This window comes from Bubalus kerabau, chromosome 17 (assembly GCF_029407905.1).
Source record: "Bubalus kerabau isolate K-KA32 ecotype Philippines breed swamp buffalo chromosome 17, PCC_UOA_SB_1v2, whole genome shotgun sequence".
NCBI classification, from domain to species: domain Eukaryota; kingdom Metazoa; phylum Chordata; class Mammalia; order Artiodactyla; family Bovidae; genus Bubalus; species Bubalus kerabau.
The window spans coordinates 30,913,777-30,939,413 of NC_073640.1; the positions used below are offsets into that span (position 1 = coordinate 30,913,777).

The window sequence follows — 25,637 nt, forward strand, 5'->3', positions numbered from 1 at the left end:
GTTTGTTGACCTGTCTAATATAGACATGTCTTAGAGTAATTAACATTAAATAGAATATTTTCATTGTACCTAGGTTTCCCTGTAGCTCAGATGGTAAAGAATCTACCTGCAATGAAGGAGACCCAGGTTTGATCCCTGGGTCGGAAAGATCCTCTGGAGAAGAGAATGGCAACCAACTCCAGTATTCTTGCCTGGAGAATCCCATGGACAGAGGAGCCTGGAGGGCCACAGTCCATGGGGTTGCAAAGAGTCTGACATGACTGAGTGACTACCACTACTCGCACGTTCACTTGGGCTTCTCAAGTGGCGCAGTGGTACAGAATCTGCCTGTCGATGCAGGAAATGCAGGTTCAATCCTGGGGTTGGGAAGATTCCCGGGGGAGGAAATGGTAGCCCACTCCAATATTCTTGCCTGAATGCCATGGACAGAGGAGCCTAGTGGGCTGTAGTCCATGAGTTTGCAAAGTCAGACATGACTGAGCATGCAGCATGTTCACTCAGTCACTCACTGATAATCTCACTGTCTCATTCTTTTTCCACCAATTCAAACAATTATCAAGTGGCTGCTCTATGCTTGGGAGATTCTCAGGGTTTAGGGATAAAATGGTTAATCTGAAATAGTTCTTGCTTTCAAGCAATTCGTGGTGTAAAGGGAAGGTAGATGAGTGAAGGAGTAAATTGAAATGTACAGTGCAACAAATCTGCAGAACCAATGATAAAAGAAAGAATAGAATTGATTCCAAGATAAATTAAATATGTTTGGACAAAAGTCAATATCAAAATCAAGAACAAGAACACATATGTCACAGATAATTTATTTTTCTTTTATTATTTAACCACAGCTTTCAATGAGTCTCTATTTTCCAGTAAAGGGACATACCGGCAAGGCTCAATATTTTATTTCTAAAGAAGTAATAGGTATAATTGTTTATGATTTTCTGAATACTCAAAAATGAATATCACATAGTTACATCAAAGATGGCATTGTTTCTGATGCTGATATGAATCAGTATTCCCTGGAGTGTGTTCTAAGTCATAGCTAATGACAAATTACAACAAAAATAATAGATGTTTTATCCTCCACTTCTCTAGATTGACCACTTATATTAACACATAGTGCATGCACACATACACATGCACACCCACACGCTCACTTAACCAAGGAAATTCAAGACTGAGATCACGGGTTTTGGCACATCTGGCTTTAATCAGTTGTTGAAAATGAAGGTGTGAAAGTGTTAGTCCCTCAGTCAGGTCTGACTCTTTGTGACGTCATGGACTGTAGCCTGCTAGGCTCCTCTGTCCGTAGAGTTGTCCAGGCAAGAATACTCAAGTGGGTAGCCATTCCCTTCTCCAGGGGATCTTCCTGATCCAGGGATTGAGCCTAGTTCTCCTGCATTGCAGGCAGGTTCTTCACCATCTGAGCCTCCAGGGAAGCCCTAATCAGTTGTTGGCCTATGGGAATTAGAAAAACACATTTTACATGATACCTGAAAAAATCTAAGTAATTCATCAAAATGGATAGTACAGAGTGTTTGCTTAACATATATTCAAATGAAAGAATGACGAAATCTTAGACATTGGCTTAGATAGCTTGCTGCTCTTTATACGCGAAGTTTATCAAAAGTCTATGAGGCTACATTTCATAATTTTTAAAGTGAGCATATAAAGATACTGCTTGAAAGATCTGTGTGCGTGTGTGTGTGCTTGTACTGGATATGATTCCTGGGACAAACTATATCCTCCATAGTTGGGAGCTATTGTAAAAGGTTAGCATTTTTAGGTTTTTTTTTTTTTTTTTTTGAATAGAGAACTTAGAATTACCAAAGGTAGTGTAACATGGATACTGGCCAAAGTCTAAGCCTTCCTTTGGTCCTGGCACTATATCAAATTTGGTTTATCAGAGAGATCACTAAAGATTAATGTCATGGCCTGAAGCATTTAGCTTTCTGTTAAAAGGCCTAAGTAAAGAAATGATTATTAACATGATACCCAGAAATGCAATATTTTAAACGATTCTTGACTTGGCTTATAGCTTTGTCTCCTGCTCTTCCCCTTCTGCCTGTCCAATTTCCTCTTGCACTGTCTTCATAAGTTGCACCACACCTTTTCCCCTTGGTTCTTATAATTTCCTCTGGGTGGAATCGCCTTTCTATTTTATTCTATTGAGATAAACACAAAACTCCAATTTGTCCTGTAAGATGCTGTTCAAACATTATTGCTTCTACAAAGCCTCCTATAAATCTCTAGGAAGAGACAGTCAATGTTTTGTGCTCAAATTGTCCCTTTAACAGCCCCTGCAAGAGTCTATAGTTTATAATCTCTTAGGTTCTTATCTCTTCTACTTAATGGTAGTGAATGCTTTTAGCATGGTAGTGAATGCTTCTTGAAGTTGATCCATCCTTTTTTAATCAAATGTGCTTCAGATTTGTCATATCAAAAGTTTTAAACATTGATACTCTGAATTCAGCAGCACACACTCAAAATGTTGATTAATGACAATGAGTAAGTGAATGAATGATCACCATTGTAAGACAAGTATCTGTTCTAAGTGTATTGATATAATTGTTACATCTACTATTCTCCACTAAACTCAGAATGCTGTTAATTGTAAGAAGCACTATTATTTTATATGCCAATAGAAAGAAATACATTCCCAATTATACTCTAGCCATGCTTTCTTATCACTTAGAAAAAAATTGTAACTTACTATAGAAATCTCCTGAAGAATTTTGACAGTTTGTTTTGTTTTTATATTTATCCTCTCTTTGTGTGTATTTGTGGGGGGATGACAAGGTATGGAATGTACTAGAATTAAGGTATGTATAAACCTAGCATGCTGCAGTCCATGGGGTCACAGAGTTGGACACAGACTTGGTGACTGAACAACAACAATGAAAGTTTTCAAATATTCAGAGGCAGTCTCTTTGAAGATTTTTTGAGAGTATATTTAGAGTTGTTAATGTTCATTTGACTTCCTACTTAAAAAAGTCAAGTGAACTCCCTATTGCCAAATTCAGACTTAAATTGAATAAAGTGGGGAAAACCACTACACCATTCAGGAATGACCTAAATCAAATCCCTTACAATTATACAGTGGAAGTGAGAAATAGATTCAAGGGATTAGATCTGATAGAGTGCCTGATGAACTATGGATGAAGGTTCATGACATTGTATGGGAGACAGGGATCAAGACCATTCCCAAAAAAAAGAAATGCAAAAAAAGCATACTGGCTTTCTGAGGAGGCCTTACAAATAGCTTTGAAAAGAGAAGTGAAAAGCAAAGGAGAAAAGGAAAAATATACCCATTTGAATACAGAGTTCCAAAGAATAGCAAGGAGAGAAAATAAAGCCTTCCTCAGTGACCAATGCAAATAAATAGAGAAAAACAATAGAATGGGAAAGACTAGAGATCCCTTCAAGAAAATTAGAGATGCCAAGGGAACATTTCATGCAAATATGGGTGCAAGAAAGGACAGAAATGGTATGGACCTAACAGAAGCAGAAGATATTAAGAGGTGGCAAGAATACACAGACGAATATACAAAAAAGATCTTCACTATCCAGATAACCGCAATGGTGTGATCACTCACTTAGAGCCAGACATCCTGGAATGTGAAGTCAAGTGGGCCTTAGAAAGCATCACTATGAATAAGCTAGTGGAGGTGATGGAATTCCAGCTGAGCTATTTCAAATCCTGAAAGATGATGCTGTGAAAGTGCTGCACTCAATATGCCAGCAAATTTGGAAACCTCAGCGGTGGCCACAGGACTGGAAAAGGGCAGTTGTCATTCCAATCCCAAAGAAAGGCAATGCCAAAGAAACTCAAACACTGTACATTTGCACTCATCTCACATGCTAGTAAAGTAATGCTCAAAATTCTCCAAGCCAGGCTCCAACAGTATGTGAACCATGAACTTCCAGATGTTCAAGCTGGATTTAGGAAAGGCAGAGGAACCAGAGATCAAATTGCCAACATCTGCTGGATCATCAAAAAAGCAAGAGAGTTCCAGAAAAGCATCCATTTCTGCTTTATTGACTATGCCAAAGCCTTTGACTGTGTGGATCACAATAAACTGTGGAAAAATCTTAAAGGGAATGGGAATACCAGACCATCTGACCTGCCTCTTGAGAAACCTGTATGCAGGTCAGGAAGCAACAGTTAGAACTGGACATGGAACAACAGACTGGTTCCAAATAGTAAAAGGAGTACATTAAGGCTGTATATTGTCACCCTGCTTATTTAACTTATATGCAGAGTACATCATGAGAAATGCTGGGCTGAATGAAGCACAAGTTGGAATCAAGATTATCGGGATAAATATCAATAAGCTCAGATATGCAGATGACAGCACCCTTATGGCAGAAAGTGAAGAGGAACTAAAGAGCCTCTTGATGAAAGTGAAAGAGGAGAGTGAAAAAGTTGGCTTAAAACTCAACATTCAGAAAACTAAGATCATGGCATCTGGTCCCATCACTTCATGGCAAATATATGGGGAAACAATAGAAACAGTGGCAGACTTTATTTTTGGGGGCTCCAAAATCACTGTAGATTGTGACTGCAGCCATAAAATTAAAAGACACTTGCTCCTTGGCAGAAAAGTTATGACCAACATAGACAGCATATTAAAAAGCAGAAACATTACTTTGCCAACAAAGGTCCATCTAGTCAAAGCTTTGGTTTTTCCATTAATCATGTATGGATGTGAGAGTTGGACTAAAAAGAAAGCTGAGCACCAAAGATTTGATGCTTCCTAACTTGATATTGGAGAAGAGTCTTGAGAGTTGCTTCGACTGCAAGGAAATCCAACCAGTCCATCCTAAAGGAAATGAGTCCTGAATATTCATTGGAAGGACTGATGCTGAAGCTGAAACTCCAATACTTTTGGCCACCTCATGCGAAGTGTTGCCTCATTGGAAAAGACCCTGATGCTCGGAGGGATTGGGGGTAGGAGGAGAAGGGATGACAGGATGAGATGGTTGGATGGCATCACCGACTCAATGGACATGAGTTTGAGTAAACTCTGGGAGTTGGTGATGGACAGGGAGGCCTGGAGTGCTGCAGACCATAGGGTCACAAAGAGTCAAACACGACTTAGCGACTGAATTGAACTGAGCTGAATGTTCATTTTTATCATTTGGTATAATCTTTTGTGCAGTCAAAAGTGCTGATGATGTACTTTCTGAAAGAGGGCTTTTCTAGTGATTCTGAGATTTGCTTCCAAGTTGCAGACATGAACTTTGTATTTTAAGAAGTCAATGTGAAATTCACTAACCTAAAATTGACCTTTTTAAAATATATTATCAGTGGCATTTAAAACACTCATAGTGCTGTGCCACTACTTCTGTCTGGTTCTAAAATATTTTTATCACCTGAAAGAAAACTCATATCCATTAAGCAGGCACTCCTCAAAACTCCATTTACTTTCTGTTTCTATGAATTTACCTATTCTGGGTATTCATATACTAGGAATCATAAAATATATCACTTTTGGTGTCTACCTTCTTTCAGTTAGAAAAAAATATTTTCAAGTTCATGTGTATCATGGCAATTATTAGTACTTCATTCCTTTATATGGCTGAATAATATTCCATTTAATGAGCATACCATAATTATTCATTGGTTGATGGATATTTGGGTCATTTTTACCTTTGGCTAGTTCTCCTATCATGAATAGTGCTGCTATAAACATATGTGTAGAAGTATCTATTTGGATATTTAATTTTAGTTCTTTTACTTAGGAATGGAATTTCTGGTTTATATGGTAATTTTATGTCTAATTTTTGGAAGAACTATGGAACTATTTTCATCTGTGACTGTACCACTTTAGATTGCCCTGGCAATGTACAAGTGTTCAAATTTTTCACATCCTTGCCAATAATTGTTGTTTTTCTCTTTTCAATTAAAGCCATCCTAGTGACTGTGAAGTGATATCTCTTTGTGGTTTTGATTTGCACTTCCCTAATGACTGATGTTATCAAACATCTTTTCAATTATTCATTGAGCATTTTTATATCTTTTTTTGAGTAATCTCTATTCATGTCTTATGCCTGTTGTAAAATTCTATTGTTTGCTTTTTTGTTATTGAGTTGCTGTGTTTATATATTCTGGATCACACATTCTTATGAGATACACATTTGCAACTATTTCTCCCATTATGTAGATTGCCTTTTCAAATTCTACATAAGTTTCTTTGATGCTCAAATATTTTTAGTTTAATGAAGTACAATTTATCTGTTTTTTTTTAATTTTATTGCTCATTCTTTTGGTGTCATATCTAAGATGAATTCATTGTCAAAATCTAAGATTTACCACTATGTTTTGTCTAAGAATTTATGGTTTTATAAATATGGTTATTGATCTACTTTGAGTTAATTTTTGTATATAAAGTGAGGTAGAGGTCCAACTTTATCCTTTTGGATATGAATATCAAATTACTCAAGCACTACTTGTTGAAAATACTATTCTTTTCCCATTAAATGATCTTGGCATCTTTGTAGAAATCAGTTTTCCATAAATATATTAGTTTGTGTCTGGACTCTCAATTCTTTTACATTGGTTTATGTATCCATCTTTATGCCGCTGCTGCTGCTAAGTTGCTTCAGTTGTGTCCGACTCTGTGCAACCGCATAGATGGCAGCCCACCAGGCTCCCCCGTCCCTGGGATTCTCCAGGCAAGAACACTGGAGTGGGTTGCCATTTCCTTCTCCAAATCATGAAAGTGAAAAGTGAAAGTGAAGTCGCTCAGTCGTGTCTGACTCTTAGCGACCCCATGGACTGCAGCCTACCAGGCTCCTCCGTCCATGGGATTTTCCAGGCAAGAGTACTGGAGTGGGGTGCCACTGCCTTCTCCGATCCTTATGCTAGTACAACACATATTGATTGACTACCATAGTTTTGTAGTAAGTTCTGAAATTAAGAAATATGAATATTCCAATTTGGTCTTCTTTTTCAATATTGTTTTTGCTATCTGGTACTCCCTTATAATTCCATATGGACTTGAGGGTGGGCTTTAATATTTCCAGAAAAAAGAAAAAAAAAAAAAAAACAAAGGTGAGGCACTGGACTTGTGACAGAGATTATATTGAATATTTTGCTCATTTTAGGTAGTATTGCTATTTTAACAATAGTAAGTCTTTCAACTGATAAACATGTGGGTTTTGTTGTTGTTGTTGTTGTTTAATTATATCTCCTTTCATTTCTTTTAGCAATGTTTTATAGGTTTTAGTATACATGACTTTCACTTTCTAGGTTAAATTTATTCCTCAGCGTTTTATATTTTGCAGTGTTTTTTAAATGAAGTTATTTTCTTAATTTCCTTTTCAGTATAGAAGTACCGCTAGTTTTACATAATGATTTTGTACCCTGAAAAATTGCAGAATTGATTTATTAGCTCTAACAGTTTGTGTGTTTGTGTGTGTGTATCACCAAAGTCTCTGTTCTTTCCATAGTCAGCTAGTGACCTGACAAAGATTTCCTTAAACTTGGAGCCAAGGGAAAAAAAATGCTCTCTTAATCTTTGCAGATTAGCTCTGAGCTGGGACCCTTGTAAAATGCTTATCCAAGACCTATGACTCTGACTTAATATCTACCTCTTGCTTGCACAGACATCAAACATCAATCAGGGATCAAGCATAGGGTCCTCATACCTCTTTTCTGAGCACATGCCTGGCCCTGAGCATCCTGTTACACTCAGTATCCTATTAAAGCCCCTTTCTCTCAAGTATTTTCATCCTCAGCCATCTCCTTCCCAGGCTTTTCAGTCTATTTTCTTCTTGCCTCCCTTGCTATCCACCCATATGCTGTCCTTTGCCCCAGGAAGTTATAAGTGATATATGTCTTTAAACGCTTTGATATAAATTTGTGTTGAAATATCTCTCCTCCCCAAGGAGGGCAAAACTAAGGCAAGCCTCTCTGCTGGTCCCTTAGGTAGCCACCCGACAAGTCAGAATGCACAGCCACGAGTTTGATTAAAAGGTTCGTATTTCACCTTGTGGCACCAGCCAACTGCCTCAGGAGTTCAATCTACCATTCCAATGACCACTGTCGAGTTAGGGAATGGGGGATAAGAATCAAGTAAGCAAATAACCAGAGCACTTTTTAACCAAAATTTGACAACCTCTTGCTTCATTAAACACATCCCTGGTCGCTGTAACTTTATTTCCTTAGATTCCAGAGTTTCCAAAAACATAGATTCTATCAGTGTTTGTCAACATAATAGTCGCTTCACTCAAGAGAGCAAGCCTTTAAGCTTCTTACTCCCACATTTTCTGTGACAACTGTCTCAGAGTTTTAATGCTAACACTTTCTTGACCTTACAAAAAAATGCCAAAGGACCAGACAAGTCAGATTCACATCCTTTTCTCAAATGGTTTGTTATTTTTGCTTTGATTATTGAAATATACATGGGGTTGCCATTATTCAATTATGCTCCCAGGCATTACAACCAAGAAAGCTCCTGTATTGCTTATAGAAACTATAGGCAGAGAGGGGAAAAAAGAAAATCTTAACATTGGAATCAGACAGTTTTCACTCTGTTGAGAGTGACTGTATGGAGCCATCTGATGTATTACTCATTTTGATTTCAGAGATACTACAATGTAAAATAAATGTTCCAACTGAGTTGATGAAGTACAGAAGGTATGATGTCTGCAAATTAACATTCCTTGTTTGTGTTCCCACTCATATTTGTTCGACTTCTAACATTATTTCAAAACTACAGATTACAATATTTTTTTGTTAAAGCACCAATGCTCCCTTAAATAACTCTAGTTTCTCATCTTTTGTTATTGTGCAGCTATGTAAGGGGAGCCTTAAAATTCCACATATAGCAAGCCGTTTTCCCCTTGAGTAAATCTATAGAGTCGTTCTTAGTTCTTTAACCTGAAAAACTTGCACTTTAATATCTTGTTTTGTTTTGTCAGTGTATTTGCCTTATTCTTTGAAGAGAGGCTTTTTTCTCTGCATCTATTAAAACTGAGAAGTGTTTGTGGCTTACTACAATAAGATGGGAGTTTAACTTGGAACTGAAAGCAAAAACAAAAAGAGCTGGATTTTAACAATTACTCTCCTTCTTAATCTAGCTAATACATGATGTAACTTAAGATCCAGTTTCTCTCCTATAAAGAGAAATTGCTAATAGCATCACTACCCTATTCTTTAATGTAATTAAGGTGCTAAGAAGTCAGTAAATAAGAAGTTGCTGCTGCTTTTTCTCCATTTTCTTCCTCCTCCTCCATCATTGGTTCCTTTTCCTAGATCAAACTTGAATCCCTAGACTGATATTTCCGGTCCTGCTGACCCACTATTAATGTGTTGGTTAGCAACATGTTGTGTTCTACATGCATGCGTGCTAAGCATGTACTAAGTCGCTTCAGTCATGTCCAATTCTTTGTCCTTGGGATTTTCCAGGCAAGAATACTGGAGTGAGTTGTCAGATCCTCCTTTGGGGAATCTTCCCGACCCAGGGATCGAACCCGCATGTCCTATTTCTCCTGCATTGGCAGGCGGGTTCTTTACCACTAGTGCCACCTGGTTAGCAACACACTGCTTGTCGACTAATCCTGTACCTATAGATCTTGGAATTGGCTTTATGTTGGGATGGTGATATCTCCCAGCTGGAAGGTGCCAGGCATACATGAAGTGAAACTATAAATTCTTCATCCTTTCTACAACTATGCGAATGCTAGACTGAGTGTATATTTCCAGGCAAGAACACTGGAGTAGGTTGCCATTTCCTTCTCCAATGCATGAAAGTGAAAAGTGAAAGTGAAGTTGCTCAGTCGCATCCGACCCTCAGCGACCCCATGGACTGCAGCCTTCTAGGCTCCTCCGTCCATGGGATTTTCCAGGCAAGAGGACTGGAGTGGGGTGCCATTGCCTTCTCTGATATCATCGTTAGTTAACATTAATTAAATGCCCCTAGTCTCCAACCTTGTTTTAAGATAATAAGTATATTAAATCTTGCAAAGAGGCATCACATCATACTCTGTGATTTCCTACAAAGCTGGATGGACTTACTTATGTTTTTAAATATATATATATATATATATATATATATATATGATATCCCTAAGTGTATATAAAACAATGCAAATGGATATCAAATTTTTTGAGGCATCAGAATGCCTCAAGAGGTGTACAATTTGTTGTTAATGTTGCAGTTAGTGTGTGGCTATCCATATTAAATGACTTTACAATCATAGCAAAAACCTGCAAAGGCTTTCTGTGGGATGCTTTACTCAAACACTTATTTTGCTATGCTTTTATACACACACACACATATGTACATATATAATAAATACATATATGTATATATGTGTTTATGTATATATACATATATATGGTATATGACACATGTTATATGTATATATAACATGTTATATATATGTATATATGTTATATATGTATAAGTAACATATTATATATATGCATATGTAATATATGTGCATGTGTAATATATGTGTATATATATAATGTTATATATGTAATGTTATGTTATATATTATATATAAGGTCTTAATATATATATAAGGTTCTAAATTTCTTGATCACAGATTACTCTACATGATGTTTTAAGGAACTTAACTCCAAAATTAGGAAATAACCTTTGTCTATGACCAAGCCAATGCAATCTGTATTTTCATTCAATGAAACAGTTTCTAACAATTTTGAGCATGCATCAGAATCACCAGGGCAGTGAGTGATTCTGATGGAGATAGTCTGTGGGCATACTGAGATGTGTGTACAAGAATAATAGTATCTCTAGTGGAGTAATGAGATAGGCGAGAAGGAAAAGGTGAATCTTCATAGCAGCCCATGATGCAGATCTACTTATTGCCATTTTATAAGAAAGGGAAGTGCCTCTGAGATATGAAATACTAGAGAATCTTAGGAAAGAATGTCAATACATGGAGAAGAGCTGATTCAAAGCCAGGTTTTCCCAAATCAAAGACTGGGCACTTTCTACTGGGTATCTATGATACAGGCTTGCATTAAGACAGATGCAATGACTCAGGCTATCTCAATCTTTAAAAAAAAATTCAGATGTGGAAATAAAGGACCACTGCTAGTCTAGCAACAGCTTGCCATTGGCACTTGCCCTAGGGTGTGTATACCACTGAGTTCCAAGTAATCAATTGTCTTTCAACTCTCCGTGACATCTCTCTGAATTAACAGAAAGTACAGCCCTGCTCTGTGGTGGCCGGAGCCTTTGGTGCTGGTCTCCCAGCTGGGGAGGGAGTGCTGTGATGAGGAGTGGAGAGAAGCAGATGTTCTCAGTGTGGAACTGAGACAGACACCTCCAGGGTGTGGCAGAGAAACAGCATTTGCCCTCCTGTGAGTCCCCAGCCCAGTTACTCCTGAGGAGGAAAAAAAGCAATTTTGAAAGCTTCTGTGGTCTTTTCCACCTAGGCTGTTGCAGTGTTTCTCATCAGCCTGAAACCCACCAAGCTCATTTCATGAGTCACATTCCTAGAAACACAGTTGTGTGAGGTGTGCTGAAACCATTCAGGAATGATGTAAACTAGAGAACTTGCTCCATCTATTATCATTTGACATGTCCCCAAATCTGTGAATTGGACTAAATAAAAGCTGTCACATTTTAGTCCTTCAGCAAATATGACGAACCTACTCTGTCTTAGGAACTGAGCTAGTCTGGGGGATGCAGTAAGAATAAAAGAGGATAGTTACTGTCTTCCTGGTGAATTAGTCTATTGGGAGGAAGGGATAATAAGCCTAACAATCCCCAGATAAATAATTGCTATTAAGGAATGTGCAATTATCTCTCACATCCTGGACATGCAGACAATATAGTAGAACCCCTTATCCAGAGGAATATGTCCCAAGACCCCCAGTGAATGACTGAAGCCATGGGCAGTATTGAATTTCTTATAGGCAGACTGCAAAGATTATGGTTTCATTTCCAGTCCACCACAATAAAGTGAATATCACAATAAAGGGAATCACATGAATTTTTTGTTTTCCCGGTGAATGTTTACCTATACTGTGCTCTGTGCTGTGCTGTGCTAGGTCACTTCAGTCATGTCTGATTCTTTGTGACCATATGGACCATAGCTCACCAGGTTCCTCTGTCCATTGGATTCTCCAGGCAAGAATACTGGAGTGGGTTGGCATGCCGTCCTCATACTATGGTCTGTTAAGTGTGTAATAGCATTATGTCTAAAGAATAATAGATATATAGTAATTTGAAAATATGTAATTGGTAAAAATGCTAGCTATATTCTGAATATTTTAACTTGCCACAATGCAAGCTTGCCAGAAACCTTCAATTTGTAGAAAATACAGGATCTTTGAGATGCAACAAAGTGAAGTGCAATAAAATGAGGTATTCCTGTGTACATACTATGTTTGTGTGCTAAGAAGCTTCAGTCATGGCCAACTCTTTGCCACCCTATGGCCTGTAGCCTGCCAGGTTCCTCTGTTCATGGGATTCTCCAGGCAAGGATACTGGAGTGGGTTGCCATGCCCTCCTCTGGAGGATCTTTCAGACCCAAGAATCGAACTCAAGTCTCTTATGTATCCAGCATTGGCTGGTGGGTTCTTTCCCACTAGCACCACCTGGGAAGCCCACATTCTAAGCATACTATATTTATCCCTATACTAATAAGCAGGCAACATATACAGGGTGGACATTCTGGACAAAGAGATGAATCACTTTCCATGGACTTGGAAGGTATGAAATTTCATCATGTTACTCAGAATGGCAGCACATGATTTAAAAGGTATTAATTGTTTATTTCTAGAATTTTCCATTTAATATTTTTGGGCCATGGTTGACTATAGGTATTGATAACTGAAACCATGGAAATTGAAACCATGGATAAGGGAGGGGGGACTATGATAATGCCATCCCTTTATATGTGCTTATTCCCATCCAAACATGAAAATGGTGGGTTCTTTGGTTAGTTTGTTTATTCTGTTTTGTTTAGGGGAAAAGGCTGGTCATTGGCTGGAGTATGTGTTAAATAAGATGGATGAGATCTATCAAGGCAAAGAGGAAAAACATAATTTGGGATAGGAAACACCAAAGAGAGCTGGGTGCCTTTCTGTAACTCAGGTTGCTCCTATGGCTGGAGGGTAGTTGAACTTTGTGAATTAGCACATGAGGCTACTTTATGTGAGTTTTACCAGTAGATTTCTATAAGATTTGTGGATGAAGATAAATGTCACTTAGAGATAATGCCTTAACATAATAATTTATGAAGATAGTATCTTTCTCAATTTTTCTGTGTATCTCTTTCATTTCTCATAGTATTTCATATTAGTCTCTCTTTCACATACACACTGCACAATTACATGAATAATAAATATTTGGAATTGTAAAGGCTGGCATATCTTGCTAAATTTTATGTTTAAAACAGTGATATTAAGGTAGTTGTGAGAAACTGGGTGGTGTTTCACTACACCACAGGGACTGAGCAATCATAAAGCAGTCGAAAGGATATGAACCGTGGAGTAAAATTGTCTTAAACTTAAATCCTGATTCTGCCATCTACCAAACGTCTGAGCTTAGGCAAGTCACTTACCACTTGTATCTTATGTTTTGTCATCTGTAAAATGAGGATAATAAAACTGCTACCAGGCAAACCTTCTGCATGAATTATATGAAATCACATGTGTCAGGAGCCCTAAATCCATTTCTATGGACCCTGGATTTTATGCAAAATATTATATTTATATGCATTTGGGGGACATAAGTATGCGTAAACTTGATCAGATTTGTCAGATTGTTTGAGTCATTAATCTCAAAGTACTCAGGGCTCAAAACCAGGGCTCCACAAAGAGAACTTCCCTATTCCCTTGCTTTGAAAATATTACATATGATTTTTTAAATAGAAGATAGATATGGGCATCCCCTGTGGCTCAGTGGTAAAGAATCTGCCTGCAATGCAGGAGACATGGGAGACTCAGGTTTGATTCCTGGGTTGGGAAGATCCCCTGGAGAAGGGGATGGCAACCCACTCCAGTATTCTTGCCAGGAAAATCCCATGGACAGAGGAGCCTGGTGGGTTACAGTTCATGGGGTCACAAAGAGTCAAACACGACTGAGCACACATATATATACATGTAGTTTTTACTAGATAAATGCTCAAGGTGATATATACTGCTTGATTTCCCCAGTTAATATAGTAAGCAGACAGTTGTCAAGTAAGATGTAATGGGACGAGTGTTCAGAATTCTAGTGAGGGGGATTTACTTATCAGGCTTAGAAGTGCTACAGCATAATGGTTAATATCTTGTTCTCTAAAAATCACAAAATCCAAGTTCAACACTCAGTTTATGCCCCTGAAGGCAGCTAGCATTTACATAAATATTATAGCTGCTGCTGCTAAGTCGCTTCAGTCGTGTCCGACTCTGTGCAACCCCGTAGACGGCAGCCCACCAGGCTCCCCCGTCCCTGGGATTCTCCAGGCAAGAACACTGGAGTGGGTTGCCATTTCCTTCTCCAATGCAGGAAAGTGAAAGCGAAGTCGTTCAGTAGTGCCCGACTCTTAGCGACCCCATGGACTGCAGCCCACCAGGCTCCTCCATCCGTGGGATTCTCCAGGCAAGAGTACTGGAGTGGGTTGCCATTGTCTTCTCCGGCAATATTATAGCTGCTGCTGCTAAGTCACTTCAGTCGTGTCCGACTCTGTGCGACCCCCTAGACGGCAGCCCACCAGGCTCCCCCGTCCCTGGGATTCTTCAGGCAAGAACACTGGAGTGGGTTGCCATTTCCTTCTCCAATTCATGAAAGTGAAAAGTGAAAGGGAAGTCGCTCAGTCGTGTCCGACTATTCGCGACCCCATAGACTGCAGCCTACCAGGCTCCTCCATCCATGGAATTTTCCAGGCAAGAGTACTGGAGTGGGGTGCCATTGCCTTTTCCAAATATTATAGCTAGTAACCCGTTAATCTTATTGTATTAAGCCACTGACATGTTAAAGATTGATTTCTTGCTTACGTAAAGGGTAACAGGTGACTGAGGGAGTTTGTAGGAGGCAAACTGGGTCAATTTTAGACCCAGGCTCTTACTCTTCTGTGGCTCCACTGTTTTCAGATGGCCTTGGTGTATTCTCAATTCATCACAGATTAGTAACAGCCCCTTGTGGAAGACCATCCACTTTTAAACATGTTTAATGGCAAATACACTATTTGTGCTCATGTTCTATCGGCCAGAAGTTAATTGCATGGCCACACTTAATTCTAGGAAAAAGTGGGAAATGTAGGCTGCTGCTGCTGCTAAGTCGCTTTAGTCGCGTCCGACTCTGTGCGACCCCATAGAGGGCAGCCCACCAGGCTCCCCCGTCCCTGGGATTCTCCAGGCAAGAACACTGGAGTGGGTTGCCATTTCCTTCTCCAATGCATGAAAATGAAAAGTGAAAGTGAAGTCACTCAGTCGTGTCCGACCCTCAGCAATCCCATGGACTGCAGCCTTCCAGGCTCCTCCGTCCATGGGATTTTCCAGGCAAGAGTACTGGAGTGGGGTGCCATTGCCTTCTCCGAAATGTAGGCTACTGCCCCATAATTAAAGAAAATGGATTTTGATGAACTCACCATGTACTTAAGTCACACTGCCTTTGTACACCTGGGCAAGTCACTTCATTTCTCTGGGTCTCACTTTTCCTATCTTTATTGTAAAGAGCTTAATAAATACTCTGTTCACAGGGCTGTGAGCCTTAGATGTACTTAGTCAATGTGAAGCTTTCACCCTATTCCTTGTGCAGTGTTCATGCTCAAGAAATGTTTACTGTTGCTATTTATATTATCATTTCTTATAGTAGCCTTGACAGAGAAGTTAATGCTATTTGGCTGCATATAGGGTTCTCATTTACAAAGATCGAAAGGAATTCAGTACCTCAAAAGGTTTCTACTCAAAAAACAATAATAATAAAAAAAATCTTGACATCTAATGCTTAAAGGGAGGGCTTTGCTAATCTCCTGATCCAGTTCACGTGTGAGCTTGTCTGGAGCCCCTGGGATAAGACAGAATGGATCCAAATTTTACTATTTGATAAACTGATTCTCACCAGGCCTAACTGTTTCAGGCACAATTAAATGTGAATTAAATGATCACCCAAATGCCTTTTCATTTAGCTTTGTTGCTTATGGTTTTGCTACCAGCTTCAGCTATCTGGTTGCTAAATAAAGGGTAAAAGATATAACTCCTACCAGAAACCAAAACCATTCCGATTTCCAAGTGTATTGTGGGTCCATTAGAGAGATATAAAAATATAGGCACATTTTCCCTGACAATTTCAAGCAGAAGTGGATGTTTTCAAGACATATTTTTTATCTGGAACAGCAGGGTAATCTTTGCTCTTGGAATATTTTTATTTGTATATTTCGGGTCCTCTTCCTCTTCGTTTTGATATCCTTCTTTTCCACGCAATCAATTATTAGGTTGACAAATCATCCATTGAACATCTTAAACATCCTAAAATAGGAGTACAATGTTGAGGGTCATTTAGCAAATATTAGCTAGAAAACCAAAACCAAAGCAAGCCTTTAATGTGTTTGTAAGATAATCACATTTAGAATTAGAATCTAGAATTATAAAGCCAGAACTGTCTATGGGGAGCTGTTTCCCTGTTTATTTTCTTTCTGGGAAACAGAAGATTGACTTCCACAATAAGATGGGGTAGATGCAGACTAGTATATCTAGCTACTGATTGATCAATCTATCAGTACAAACACATACACATACAGATGGAGAGGAACTCTCCAGGCAAGAATACTGGAGTGGGTTGGCATTCTCTTCTCCAGTGGATCTTCCTGACACAGGGATTGAACCCAGGTCTCTTGCATTGCAGGTGGATTCTTTATCACTGAGCCACCAGGAGAGTCCATAAATATATACGTGTGTGTATATACACACACACATATGTATGTCTGGAGCTATTCCATAAATATGTGTGAGGGTATATTCTTTATATATATATATATATATTCTTTATCACTGAGGGGCTTTCCTGGTAGCTCAGGGATAAAGAATCCACCTGCAATGCAGAAGACTTGGGTTCGATCCCTGGGTCAGAAAGATCCCCTGGAGAAGGGAATGCCAACCCACTCCAGTATTCTTGCCTGGAGAATTCCATGGACAGAGGAACCTGGAGGGATATAGTCCATGGCGTTGTGGAGTCAGACATTACTGAGCGACTAACACTTTCACTTCACTTTCATATATAGACTTTCCTGATAGCTCAGTTGGTAAAGAATCCGACTGCAATGAAGGAGACCCTGGTTCAGTTCCTGGGTTGGGAAGATCCAACCAGGCTACCCACTCCAGTATTCTTGGGCTTCCATTGTGGCTTAGCTGGTAAAGATTCCACCTGCAATGTGGGAGACCTGGGTTTGATCCCTAGGTTGCAAAGATTGCCTGGAAAAGGGAAAGGCTACCCACTCCAGTATTCTGGCCTGGAGAATTCCATGGACTGTATAGTCCATGGGGTCGCAAGAGTCAGACACAACTGAGAGACTTATATATATATATATATATATATATATATATATATATATAGATTGATTGGTCAGTAGAAACAAATAGATAACTAGGCTATTTAATTAACAAAGTGAGGAAAATATTTGAGAGGGGGTGAACCATCAGTGTGTAATGAGAACTTTATATATTTTACCATAATAATAATAATAATAATTGATTTTGGTTTAATTTCTACCTTATACTAACCAGTTTGCCATGAACTTTTGGTATATATTATCTTTAATATTCACAGTGATCCCATAGAATGCATTTTATTATTCCATTTCATGAATGAAGAAACTATGTCTTGGAAAATTTAGTTTGCCCAATCTCACCCAGATGTAAAGTGACATAGTAAGGATTTGATTACAGATCTTTCTAACCTCAAAGTTGTCACTCCTCTTAACCATAAGCGTTAAAAAAATGTATATAGCACACTCACTAGTCATTGTTTTGTGCTCTCACTTCACTTTTTATTTTCTTTGCACTTAAGTTCATAGACTCTAGAGAATTGTGTTTGTGTATGTATGAGTGTGTGTATCTCTCAGCTTGAACAAAACTTAAAAAGTGCCCTTCATTTATCTTCTGTCTCAAGCAATTATTGCTATTCTGTTGGCCAGTTAGCGTGGCTGCAAGGACAATCTATAACGCATGATGGTTTTGACCTCTATCTTCAGAAGCTGAACTTTATCAGCTTCTGTGATGTCCCTCTATTTGCCCTTCTCCACTTTAGAGGAGAGCACCATCCTATGAGCCAGTGAGTCTCTCTCCCTGAAGACATTAATAGTTGTTTTTATTTTTCCTCCTTTTCTACAGCTTATTTCTTCCAAGGTGCTTTTTGTCATTTTACGCTCTATATCTATTTGTTTTACTTGTTTTGGCTTATGTTACTCATGTTAGAAATTGTTCACAAGTCTGGTGATTGCTGACTTTTTGGGCAGTGAGAAGCTGATGGGAAGCTCTGAAAGGGGCTTGTTTAACGTGAGCCATGCTGCGGGGTGATCTGGCTCATCCATTTCACTGGATGACCTCAGACACTAGTAGTTTCAGAATTTTCACTTGAGCTAGCTAGTTTCCTGAGAAGATATTTATAGTCTCCAACGTGGCAGATGAAACCTTTTTTGCCAGTGTCCTGAGAGCTGTTGACTGTTAGGGGAAGCCTGGGGAGAAGATCTTAGAATTCAATATGCCATCTTAATCCCTCTCTCTATTAGTAGTAAACTACTTGCTCTCTTTCTTTATCTGTCCTCTTTGCCTTTAGGAGTATATGCCTTTGGTTGACATTGTATCTTTATTTATACTATACAAGTGTTAACTCATGCATGTGTTGAGTTAACCAACCTCTAAACCAAATCTTCTTCCTTATGATTTTACTTTGCCTTTTGTTGATTACCAGTGAGGGGCTATATGTACTTTTCTGTTAATGCCTATGCATGTGCTTTGTAAATTAAAAAAAATCATTTCTAGTTTTTAAAAATATATAAAATATAAAAATTTATCTGCAGGAATTCTTTACATATTCTAATACTAATCCTTTGTTGTATGTGTTGCAAAAGGAATAATTATTCTTAAACCATCACACATCATGAGAGAATGTGTTGAATAAATATAATTGGTCTAATAAATCATGAAATCTATCATTTATGGTAACTAATCTTCACAACAGTGATAAACGGAGGGTGAGATTTTCTCCACTTGTGGAGAAGCAACTGAGGGTTTAGAGCATTTATGATTTCATATAAGTTCCCCCAATTTGTTAAATAGACCAGACTGTAAAACCCAAATCTGAAACTACTCTATTTACTCATCTGGCATTTGCTGCTCTCAAGAAAGTCAAGTACTAGGCCATATCATTTTCTGAATGGACTTTGAAACACAAATGTAATAGGCCATTTCTATTCTAAATGAAGTTAAAGTTTAAATAAAATTCCAGAATATACATCAAAGTTCTTCTTTCCTTTTTTTTTGGAGAAACAAGGCTAATAAGTCTTTATTTTCTCTCAACTAGAAGAACTATGCTACTAAAATTCAAATTCACCAATTAGAGATTTTGTTTTGACAAATAAAAAAGATAAGTAGATATAAACTTCAGTTCAGTTCAGTTCAATTCAGTCGCTCAGTCGTATCTGACTCTTTGCCACCCCATGGACTGCAGCATGCCAGGCCTCCCTGTCCATTACAACTCTGAGAGTTCACTCAAACTCATGTCCATTGAGTCCGTGATGCCATCCAACCATCTCATCCTCTGTCATCCCCTTCTCCTCCCACCTTCAATCTTACCCAGCATCAGGGTCTTTTCCAATGAGTTAGTTCTTCGCATCAGGTGGCCAAAGTACTGGAGTTTCAGCTTCAGCATCATTCCTTCCAATGAACACCTAGGACTAAGTGTTCATCTTAAGGAGAACTTAGGATGACTGGTTGGATCTCCTTGCAGTCCGAGGGACGCTCAAGAGTCTTCTCCAACACCACAGTTCAAAAGCATTAATTCTTCAGTGCTCAGCTTTCTTTATAGTCCAACTCTCACATCTATACATGACTACTGGAAAAACCATATCTTTGACTAGATGGACCTTTGTTGGCAAAGTAATGTCTCTGCTTTTTAATATGCTATTTAGGTTGATTATAAGTTTTCTTCCAAGGAGTGAGTGTCTTTTAATTTCATGGCTGCAGTCACCATCTGCAGTGATTTTAAACTTCACTTGTTATTCACCAGTATTGTTTATTATTTGATATAACTCTATTGCATACTGTCCTAACATTTCCCATTACTCTATTATGCTAATTATTAGAAATACATCTTGAAAACCAAACTAGGAGATAAACTGCTTAGTTTTTTTCATGTTCTACATGTGTTTTGTTGATGAGCATCAGAAGCCTACTATATAAAGTATGGAAAATAGAGAGAGTACAATTGCTCAGTAAGCTAAAATCACAGCTTTTTTGTAAAACCAAAACAGAAAAGTTTCCTTTATGGCCTGTTCTAGGAACCACGGATGGGAAATGATAGCAGAAAATGCTTTTGGTGTTTTCTTTATTATAACAAAAGTATTCCTAGGTTGTATATGGCATGAAAAAAAAAAAAAAAAGTCAAGCCCAAATCTGTATTCACTGGGCAATGCAATAGGCTTTCAAAACTGTTTTCCATGGGGAAGAGCCCAGAATCATCACCAGGATCTAAGATTATAGGTGAAAGGGTAATTATTCACTAAAGGCTGCATCACATGCCATTTCTGAATCAGGGAAGGACTCTGGAGCACTCTGTTCTTGATCATCTTGCCCAGTTGGATAGTGGCATATGTTGTATTTGGAGAACATAAGATATAGCATTAGAATTCATTTCCCAACTTTACTTATTTAGGGATTTAATGATTTGGGGGACATCAATAAATTTCTTTGAGCATTAAATTTTTCGCCTGTAAAGTTAGGTGGGGGGGGGGGAATCTCTGTCAAACATCATCATTTTATAAATCAAATTATACAATTACATGAAAGTGCTTTGTAAGCAGTAGAACACTACACCAATTAGATTATCATTAGTGCTTTGATTAGCTAATCTCTGTTGCTAATTATGATGCATTAAATGAACTTTGCTCAAAGGTTTATACTCAACCACCTACATGACTCAATAATTCTGCTTAATGGATCAAAATCATAACATCTCTTCTGAGGTATGGAGGCAATGGCGCTGGAGTGGAAATCAGAATACGAGTTACACAGACTGTAGTTTCCTTCTCATTCCTTTGCCTGCTAGCTGTGTGTCCTTGGTCAAGATTCTGAATCTCTCTAATTTCTGATATTTTTTTAATCTGTAAAATAAGAATATTCATTTCTACCATGTTACAATGATTAAATAAAATGATAAACTCTATCCATGTAAAGATTTCTTGGAATTTACAAGAATTTAAGTAACTCCTATCTTTTTCCTCAAACCTATTTATTCTAAACATTATTTGAATGTTCAGAAAACATATTTGGATGATTCTTGTGTTGAATAAAGAATTAACTGCAGGCCGGCACCAGAATTTGAAGGTAAGGGTAGCCTGCTTACTCATTAAGAATGGCAAATCCTCTGTCTAGATCTGATTATATTATATGAAAATAATAAACTCCAAATGCTAAATGGTATGATACTTGTATTTGTTTTATAAAATTGTGAGAAATTCAGCTTCTCTAGTTCTGAGACCTGCTCTGGTCTGGGTTCTTGTTGTCTTTTATTAGTCAATTATAACTGACTATATTATTTGCCTATGACCAACCTAGAAAGCATATTAAAAAGTAGAGACATTTCTTTGCCAACAAAGGTCCATTTATTCATAGCTATGGTTTTTCTGGTAGTCATGTATGGATGTGAGAATTGGACTATAAAGAAAGCTAAGCACCAAAGAATTGATGCTTTTGAACTGTGGTGTTGGAGAGGTCTCTTGAGAGTCCTAGACTGCAAGGAGATCAAACCAGTCCGTCCTAAAGGAGATCAGTCCTAGGTGTTCATTGGAAGGACTGATGCTGAAGCTGAAATGCCAATACTTTGGCCACCTGATGCAAAGAACTGACTCACTGGAAAAGGCCTTGATGCTGAGAAAGATTGAAGGTAGGAGGAGAAGGGGATGACGGGAGAGGGTGGGGAGACTTGGAAGAATGGCATTGAAACATGTATGAAACGAGTCGCCAGTCCAGGTTCGATGCACGATACTGGATGCTTGGGGCTGGTGCACTGGGATGACCCAGAGGGAGGGTATGGGGAGGGAGGAGGGAGGAGGGTTCAGGATGGGGAACACATGTATACCTGTGGTGGATTCATTTTGATATTTGGCAAAACTAATACAATATTGTAAAGTTTAAAAATAAAATAAAATTAAAAAAAAAAAAAAGAAGGGGATGACAGAAAACGAGATGATTGAATGGCATTGCCGACTGGAAATGAGTTTGAGCAAGCCCCGGGAGTTGGTGATGGACAGGGAAGCCTGGCGTGCTGCAACCCATGGGGTCGCAAAGAGTTGGACATGACTGAACTGAACTGAATATTATTTGACCCAACCATTCTTGCCTCTGAAACGTTTTTCAGACAAGATAAGTCTGGTTTGTAGTAGACCCTTAATAAATGTTAGTGAATAAAGATACTTGTGTTTCTATAGTTGACTATTTGGGTATGTTTTCTTATATATAGAGGCTGCTGTTGCTGTTCTCTGTTTGAATAATGAGATATTCCATGCACCACGCTATGTGGTTTAACATATTTTTCTTAAATTTTCCAAACAATTCTCTGTACAGATTGATGAGTTAACCATGGAACAGGGTTTACAGAAGTTAACTTCTGTAAACTTATAGCTAGTATTTTATGGAGGGAGAGAGAGAGGAGAGAGACATACTATGTTTAACTACCACCTTGTATTAAAATATCAAGTTTGTTTTATTTGGCACTCTCTATATTAAGCTATAATTAATTGATATTAATTAACTTATTAATTAATATCCATTCTCTATATTAAGTTTTGCAAGTACCATTCCATTAGGTGGGTTGCCTTTTCATTTTGCTAATGATTTGCATTGCTGCACAACAGCTTTTTAAATTCATGTGGTCTCATTTGATTGATTTTGCTTTTGTTGTTCTTGCCTGAAAGAGTGTGCTAAATCGCTTCAGCCATGCACAGATCTCTCTGACTCCATGGACTGTAAGCTGCCAGGCTCTTCTGTCCATGGGATTCTCCAGGCAAGAATATTGGAGTGGACTGCCATGGAGATATGTTCAAAAAACTTTATTAAGATTGTTGTCAAAGAGCATACAGCCTTTGTTTTCTTCTAGGAGTTTCATGATTTCAGTTCTTATGCTTGAGTCTCTAGTCCCTATATCCTTAACTGTAGTAGAGCTGTTCTGCTAGTCTTTAGGTCATTGTCACAGAGAGTGGTTCTATATGCACTTGTAGTTTGGGAGTCTATGGGAGGAGACGAGCTCAGCATTTTCTATTCCATCATCTTGATTGTGCCCTGACAACATGATCTAGGGTATATTTTCAAGATCTAGAGTTTTGGATTAATAGATGCTTGTCCCATTTAACACTTGTGAAGATGTTTTACCATGGTCTTACAGTTTCTGTTTTATTCTGATGAGACATCAGTCATATTTCATATTGTTGTTTGAATGTGTGTAATGTGATTTTACCTGTCTTGTGGCTTTCAAGATGTCCTCTACATCTTTTCTCTTTGACTTGGGTGCACCTAGATATTATTGCCTCTATATTTCTCTTCCTTGGTGTTGGATGAACTTTGTGTTTTTTAAGTTAGTATCTTTCACAAAATTTGGGAATTTTTTATATATTATTCCTTCAAGTAATTTTTTTCAGTCCTTTCTTTCCTCTTCTTTTGGGACTCAAATTACGTATAATTTAGACAGCTTCATATGTTCTTATAGTTCAGTCAAAGCAAGGAAGTTCTAGGTATTTTTTTTTTTATATTCTTTAGAATCCATAATTTATATATGTATTGATCTATCTTAAGTTGCATAAATAAAATTTTGTATTTTATATATGATTTTAAACTTATGCAGGGAATTTTAAAAATTAGACTAGTGTATTTTATAGGTCTAAAATTTCCATTTTTTTATTAATTCTGTATTTTTTTATTTCTCACCTGTTTATTCATTTTGACCAACTTATTTTTGAGTGATTGCACATATTTATAATAGCTACTTTAAAGTCTTTATCTGCAAATACCAACATGTGTCTTTTCACTGTCAGATTTTATTCTTTATTTTTCTCTTGATTATGAGTTTTTGTATTTTTTTGCATGCCTAGTTTTTTTTTAAATTGTTTTCAATCCTCTATAAGTGACAAATTTTAGAGATGCTCTTGAGTATGTTATCTTTCTCTGAACAGTGTTGGCTTTTTCTAGCAGTCCAGGAAAAACTCTATGACTAGACTCAAGCTCCAAAATATGTCTTCATTTTAGAGAGAAGTAGAGGAATTCTTTTCCTCCTCACCTCCCAGGTACTGCTTTTTCCAGAAGGCATGCCATCTTTTATGTTTACTATGCTTAATTTCAGGACTTAGCCAGGGATTTGGCTAAGATTTTTGGCACGTTTTGAAGATTGTCCTCTCTGGTTCTCTCCATTCTGGGACTTCTCTTTACACTCCACGTACTCTGACAGTCATCTTTTCACTTCTCAAGACATTAAGACTGTGAACTTCTGTTTGAATGCTAACCACATGGTCTTGGGTGGAGTGGAAGACCCACTCAGACCATGTAACCATAAAACTGACTCAGTGTAATTTTCGTTTTTCCTTCTGTTTCTGACCACTTTCCTCCGGTGCATCCATATAATTTTTGTTACATTTTTTGGGCTATTATATATCAAATAATTAGTCTAAAATAAGGGCTACTCTGCCATTACTAAAAGAGAAATTCTTTCTTCTACTACAGTTTAAAGTTTTTCTAATTAAAGCATTTTCCAATAAAATATTTCTGCCACATTTTCTCCACCCTCACCCTATTTTTCTGATAGGAACATTATGTAGCATGGCTACAAATTGGCAGAGCTAAAAGTTTTTGGCTAAAGTAGCCAAGAATACAAAATTGTATGGATGTTAGGGGGATACACAGAGAAATAGTACATAGTGTATTATGTACTGTTTCTAGTTCATTGGTCTCTAATGGGGTTCATTGGTCTCTAATGGGGTTCTTAGATTTTGGTAATGCTAGCTGGGCACAGTAGATTCCTATCTATTTTAGCAGACATAAGTCTACCAATACTAGGAAATGGGAATTTCACTGCTTCCCTAGAAATCTGAAACCTGCCCCTTTAGTACGCTTCCATATATAGCTTATTTTATGATTTTCCTGGCTATAAACACTAATACTGATGGAAATAATTGAACTTCCATGTCTCTAATACCAAACTAATCCTGAACCAAATGATGTCACATCTTCATCTTTTTCAGGATGAGTAAGTCAGCACATGCTTATCTCACAGTGTTTTCTGGGATTTAGCAGCCTGAAAAGGGACTTCTCTCTAGCTAACCAGCTATACTCAATAATTTTACACATTTGACACTTTGAGAATAAAATACACAGACATATTTCAAAAATTAAAGTGCTATTTTAGAGAAATGTATTTAGTGCTTGAAAATGACAAATAATCTCTTAATATACATTTGGGGAGAAA

At 37.8% G+C, this 25,637-nt stretch overlaps 1 long non-coding RNA gene across 1 annotated transcript in view; it reads right to left on the minus strand.

Annotated features, from left to right (window-relative positions):
• Positions 1–913: 913 nt before the first annotated feature.
• The window catches only part of LOC129631454 (uncharacterized), a 73,614-nt gene continuing 48,890 nt past the window's right edge, over positions 914–25,637 (minus strand). The window contains exon 3 of the long non-coding RNA XR_008704038.1: positions 914–1,455. This is a non-coding gene — a long non-coding RNA (uncharacterized LOC129631454). The remainder of the gene's footprint in view (positions 1,456–25,637) is intronic.